The sequence below is a fragment of the Ictidomys tridecemlineatus genome, chromosome 10 (assembly GCF_052094955.1).
Source record: "Ictidomys tridecemlineatus isolate mIctTri1 chromosome 10, mIctTri1.hap1, whole genome shotgun sequence".
Taxonomy (NCBI): Eukaryota; Metazoa; Chordata; class Mammalia; order Rodentia; family Sciuridae; genus Ictidomys; species Ictidomys tridecemlineatus.
Genome location: NC_135486.1, coordinates 34,344,359 through 34,351,111, shown reverse-complemented (window position 1 = coordinate 34,351,111; position 6,753 = coordinate 34,344,359).

Below are 6,753 nucleotides of genomic sequence, written 5' to 3'. Positions count from 1 at the left end.
CACGGGCATAGAACAGGCTATGGATGGTTGTTCAGGATGTTTATTGCTCAAGAGCACAACATCTAAGGGGACTAAGGGGACATTGTAGACATCATTATCTTGAATTTTGTTTCCATGTTTGTTTAACTGGTGACTACAAAGGTAGATGATTTATATTTTTATTACAATGATTTTCTGGTAAATGACAATATAATGTCTTATTAACAAAATCCATTTGTTATGACAGTTTTCTGTCAGAAGCAAATAGACTTTTTCTAAAGTGGTTGCCATTTTCTTGCTTCGTAAGTTGAAGCAGAATGAGTTGAACCAGACCTTGTTGGTTTAAATAACTAGTGCTAAAATAATTAGTGCTTCCAACCAAGGAGTTGCTTTCTAACTGTTGTTTTGATTTTCATTTAAGTGTTTAAAAAAAAAACCCTACTAGTAATTAAGTATTGGTTAAATTTGAAGTTTTGCATTGTAATTCATATTGTCCACTTAAAAGGTCGCTCTGAGCTCCAAATTAAGTTCTGTAAGATTTTCATTACAGCATAACTTACTTTTAGAGTAATTTATGTTCATGTGCCATTATGTATCTGCAAAGTATTTTATACTCATAAATTAGAAATTACTACATAATGAACTGCTAATTACATCTTAGCTATTATTTAAGGGTTGCTAAAGGAAATTTTTTTACAATAAAAATTGACCACTGATAAATTTTCATGGCTTATCATCCATTATTTTTAAAATTATAAATTCCAAAATAAGTTGGTTATACATTTTAATAATACTTACTTAATTATTCAGTAAACTAATATGTTATTTCTCCCAAGATACTGAAAAGAAAAAAAATGAGCCCAAACCAAAGAACGAAAAAACTGTCTAGAGAAGAAATGAGATCAAATATTTGGATTGTTGGATAAATTTGCCGGGGGGGGGGGGGGAAGGTGGGATGCCGAAAGAAAATCAAGTTCAGAGTTGTTGGTTTCAGTGAATGTGTTGCAGAAATGTGAGCAGGATGTTAACTCACCTCTTAGCTCCACAGTCAAACATAATTGATGAATTTCAAAAAAAAATGGCATTTATAAAATGCAAAGAATCCAAATACATGGCCCTGTACTTTGAATAAGTAACAGTGATGTGCTTTTGTTGAAAATTATCTATCTTCAAAGCCAAGCGCAGTAGCACATGCCTGTAAATCCCAGCGGCTCAGGAGGCTGATGCAGGAGGATCACGAATTCAAAGTCAGCCTCAACAAAAGCGAGGTACTAAGCAACTCAGTGAGACCCTGTCTCTAAATAAAATACAGAATAGAGCTGGGGATGTGACTCACTAGTTGAATGCCCCTGAGTTCAATCCCCAGTACTTCAAAAAAGAAAATCACACCTTCAGTAAGAAATTTTTCCTTCACAGAAGATAACATAGATTGGAAATTTTGGGAAATATAATGGATACAATTTTTTTCCCCAATGGTAGAAGAACTAAGCACTAGATGCTGGTTATTTTATTACACTTCAAAGGATTCCAGACTTTGCCAGCTCTTTGAGAAGGAAAAATCAAAAGGAAAATGAGAAAGAATGCAAAGTTTTGGGGGGGATGTAGCATCCCCTCATTTTTTAAAAAAATATGAAGAATCTGAAATAAACATCAATAGAAATGCTAAGCGTTTGAGCTTCCAGATTTGAAAACATATGATTATTAATGCTGCAATAATAGATTCTACATGATGAGGAAAATGTTGGTGTGCTGTTGGGTTACACACACACACACAAGAGTCCCTTTTTGGCATGACAACATCTAGGCTTCAAAAGCTCATTCGAGAAGAAGTATGAGCAGTCTAACAGGAATTTTCTTCATTCACAGAAATTATAGAAGATTCATAGTGTTGTGGCCGAACATGGACTCACAGTACAGCTAGTCACACCAAATAACATTTACATGTAATTTGGCAGATGAAAATTGAAATCAAATTGATAAAATTCAGCAGATTTATTGACTGAAATCATTTTGAATGTGGTAAGAAATGGAAAATATCACTCATGAGGCATGTGTCCTAGGGTTGTAGGTCACTGTAACTGGTATTTGGGGGGTTTGTCAATTTTCCAAATGAAATTTTCAAAATATGTAAACATTAAAAAAAATTTTTTCCACAGCAAATGATAAAGTTGGAGTAAGATTATACAGTTTTTCAGGAGATAATCACCAATAACAAAAAGACTAATTCCAAGCTCTAATCATTGGCAGAGCAGAGAAACAGAAATGATGAAAAAGAATTTATAACAATTTTAATGGATTTCAAAATATGTTCCCAAATGAGCCCAAGGCTGCTCATTCTTTAAACTTGCAGAGAACAATCTATCAAGAAAGTTCTTTCAAAGTCACTGAATTCTATTCTGCCAAGAACAGTTTGACTTTAGCAAAACATTGAGCATTGAAAACAGAAAAACAGAAGATAAAACTGAGACTGCTATCTAATACATGAAGAAAAATCAATTTGAAACCTTTGTGACCCCAAAACATCAATGAGAAGCCAATGGAACATTCTTTTAGAAATCACTGATGCTAATTAGTGTATAGATTTTTGGACACAAGCCAAAGCTACACTTTTGAAATATGTGAAAATAATGTGTTTTCTAAATAAATGTTTTCTTGCCACTTATTTGGCATGATACTTTAAGTAAAATTTGTAAAGACACAAATGTTAAATTAAGCAAAAATTGAAAGTTAATGTGCAGCATGGATCTTGAAAATATATCTTGATAAATATATTTTCAAAAGATCTTGAAAATATAAAATTAAAAAACTGTTAAGGGAAAAAAAAGTTTTACCCAGTTGATAAAATGTTTCTGAATTACATGCTGTTCATACTAAACAAGTGGTAATCTCCTGACATTAATGCCAGCTTCTCCAAAACAGAAAATACTAGAAAAAAGAAAGAGAAGACTCATTTTAACTGGGATTTACATGATCAATCCTTCTACAATCCAAAGGTCAGTATCAGAATCACCTTGTTTTCTCTGGAAGCAATGATATATTTTTTTTAAATGTGATAGTCAAAGAATATTATGGCCTTTTCAATACTCTGGATGGAATGTATAACTTGAAAAATTGTGATAAACCTGAACTTCTGCAACCACTGGAAATATGATTAAAAGCGGGACATGGCAAGAGGTATGTCATTGCAGAACACTGTGAAAGAGGAGGAAAACCCTTAGGTTGCTTTCCAGAAGATCAGTTGGCTCCCATGAGGTCCCTCAATTTATATTGCAGCAATAACACACTGGATGCTTTTACTAAAACTCTTGTCGCTCTCAGGATACATTATCCTTCGTAGTACCAACCAGCACTGGAAACTGTAGCTTCTCACATTTGCCATTTGTAAAAGCTCTGTATCTACAATAGCCCGTTATGAATGCCAGCCCCCGTTTCTAGAGAAAATAAGATACTGGAACAAGAAAGTGTTCTAATGGCCACAGAAAATTTTGTTTTCATAAGAATTATTTGATGACTGAAAACATCTTACCACAAACTGTTAAATCTCAGAGATTTTTGAGTTCCTGCTTATTGCAACTAAAACCATGAATTTTCTGGTTTGAGGCTCAATAATCTCATTTGTGTAGAATCAACATGCATTTGCTTTGTGATTAGTTAGAAGTACATAGTTTAATTATTTGAAAAGATTCTTCTTGAACAAGGGGTGCCTCCTTGCTGAAGTGCTGGGAGGGCTGACCTAGGCCCTGCCCCTTCTCATGGGGCATTAAACAGCATCTGGGACAAGAAGCATCCACAGAGAGAAGCATCCCATTCTCTTTCACGTGCACCTGGCCTCATGCATGTTGTTACTGTGCATGACTCTGCCTCACAGTGGTCAGTGTCTCTAGTCGCCCAGGACAGAGTCCAAATGCTTTACTCAGGCAATGGGGACTTGAGTCCTGCCCAGCTCCCTGTCTTATTTCTTAAGCAGATTCTTTTGCACCGTATGCATTCACCAACTTGAGCTTCTTACAGTTCTCAGTATCCCATCCTTACCTTGTGTGCCCTCTTTCCCTGGACCCCCCACTCCCAAGGACACTGTTCCTTGGCTCTTCACCTGGGTATCTCCTAGTCTCCCTTCTCCTAGGACTAAGCTGAGATGTCCCCTCTCCAGAAACCCTTCTGCTCCATCCCAGGTCTAGAGGGTAGGCTGAGTGAAGATCTCACACAGCACCTTCAATCGTGGCCTGTCCCGCAGAGCTGTACCCTGCCACCTGTTGTCTGTCTTCCCCACCAGGCTGTCATCACACACTGATGCTCTGGCCTGATTTGCACCCGCTCGGTGACATTTTCCCATGGGCAGATATATAATGTATTTAAAAACAGTTTCATCTCACTAACGATCAAAGAAATTAAATTAAAATGATTTGAAATCATTTAAAAAATAATTAAGATGCTCATCATGACTGTGTTCTGGGGATGGACACCATCTTGCAAGAAGGCAAATTGTTGCAATCTTTCTGAAGGGTCATTTGGGGGTATTAAAAGGAATGTCCAGGCTCCTCTGAGCCAGTAACTCCCTGGGGAAATTAATCCTGATGAAATAGTCAAGGATGTAAGTACAAAGATCCAGGTGCAGGGCAGGTGACTGGTCTGTCATTAACTAAAGCAACAATTAAGAAACAATCTTAAAACTTAGTAATAGTGGATTGTTAAGTAAATTGTGGGACATCATAAGATTAAATATGTATGACTTAACCATTAAGGTATCTGTGGAGACAGGTTAATCTACAGGGAAAGATCTTCATACCATACTGTTGAGTAAAAACAACAGAATGCAAATCTACTTCATTAAAATAAACACGCTAGCTGCGTCTCTGCCTGAGGATGCTCTAACTCCTTCCCCATGAAGGAAGAGATAATGGCCATCTTTCCCGGTCCACATCATGAAAAAGTAATTATCAAAAATGTGAGCAATAATTATCTCTGAGTGGGGAGACTCCTGATGATTTTTTTTTTATTGTTCCCCATCACTTCTATGTGTCTTCTCATTTTTCTACAGTGGATGTATATTGTGCTAAAAGGGAAAAAGGAGAGAAAACAAGGTAAAGAGAGAACGCTGGGGGTGGGGGGCAGGGGTTGTGGCTCAGAGGCAGAGTGCTTGCCTCACACATGTGAGGCCCTGGGTTCGATCCTCAGCACCACATAAAAATAAATAAATAAAATAAAGATATATTTTTTAAAAAAAGGAGAGAGAGAACACTGTTGAGATACTGGCCTCCCTGGGGATTGTCAGGCCCTGGTGTTGAGAGCTCTGAGCACCTGTACTGAGATAACAGCAGCTTCAGAAAGTGAAGTTTGGTTTTTTCAATTTGTTTTATTTGTTTTAGGTACTGGGGATTGAACCCAGAGGATCTCTACCACTAAGCTATATCCCCAAACCTTTTTTTAAATTTTTATCATTATGAGATGGTCTCTTTAAGTGGTTTAGAGCCTCCATTAGTGGCTGAGGCTGGCCTCAAAACTGAAATCCTCCTGCCTTGACCTCCCAAAATCCCTGGGATTATAGGTGTGCATGATTGTGCCGGCTGAAAAGCAGCATGGAGAAGTGATGGGAACTTCCAAAAGGCCATCTGGGCATCATCGAAGCTGCCTCTGACATACCTGGAAAAAAATGTCTCATGACCATAAAGCTGTTTTTTTCCAATGCTTAGGTTTTCCCTTCTACCTCCTGAGCATCTCATAATTCATCTCGCTGCTCTGACCTCTTTCTGGTAGAGCCTGCTACTTTTAATGGAGGTCGGCCAAGTGGCTTTGTGAGGGATCTCGGTTTGGTTTATATATTTTTGTTTCGCCACGAATCTCTTTTGGTATGTGATGAGCTGGGGTTATCCATTTTAAAACACATTCCTGTAAATGTCACCCTAATATGATGCACCCAGCCCCTGAACCTCCTTGGAGTCACCTAGTGTTTAGCTCCTTTTGAAATTCAAAGCTGTGTGCAGAATAGATGTTAAAGATATATACCTTGTAAAGTAAGAGCAGCCCTGGGTTCAATCCCCAGTACCAAAAACAAACAAACATCAACAACCAAAATAGTCATCAAGGTTATGAAAGAAAGAGAGCAGGTCAGGGTGTCTTTGGTGGCTCAGGAAGAATCTGTCGCCTGAGCAAGGACTCAGGGGTCTAGTCCCAGATGTTCTGTCCCACACACCCTAGTCTTGCTCATCCCTCTACCACCCACTGGACACTGTCTCCAGTTTTTCTTAGTCTTTTTCTGTTTGCACTACTCTTATGAAGGCCTTGCTGGATCATTCAGAGGGAGGAAGAGTGTCCAGATTCTAATACCCGCCCCCCGAAACCTGCCCAGGCCCCCCCAGCACCTTCAGCCACAGTGAAAGTGTGTGCCCACTGCCAACAGTTCTCTTTCCATCCTCCTTGGCAGACCCAATGCACCCTGGGCAGCATGCCACACCTGCTCCATAGGATCTCAACCTTTGCATCCAAACAGGAACATTGCTTTGCCCTTAAAAAGTGACATTTATGGTCCTGCTGTCCATCAAGTAGGCTGTGGGGGCCGTGTGCCCTTCCGGGAGATAGAACCCTGATGGTAGCTTAGGCACAGGCAAGAGGCCCCAGCAAGAAGGGAAGCAAAGAGCTGGGTCCTCAGCACATCCTGTTTATTCAGCATTTATTGAGTGTCTACTATATGCTCCCCACCTTGAAAAGTTAAAATTTACATTGGTCGGGCTCCGTGGCATACACCTATAATCCCAGTGACTTGGGAGGCTGAGGCAG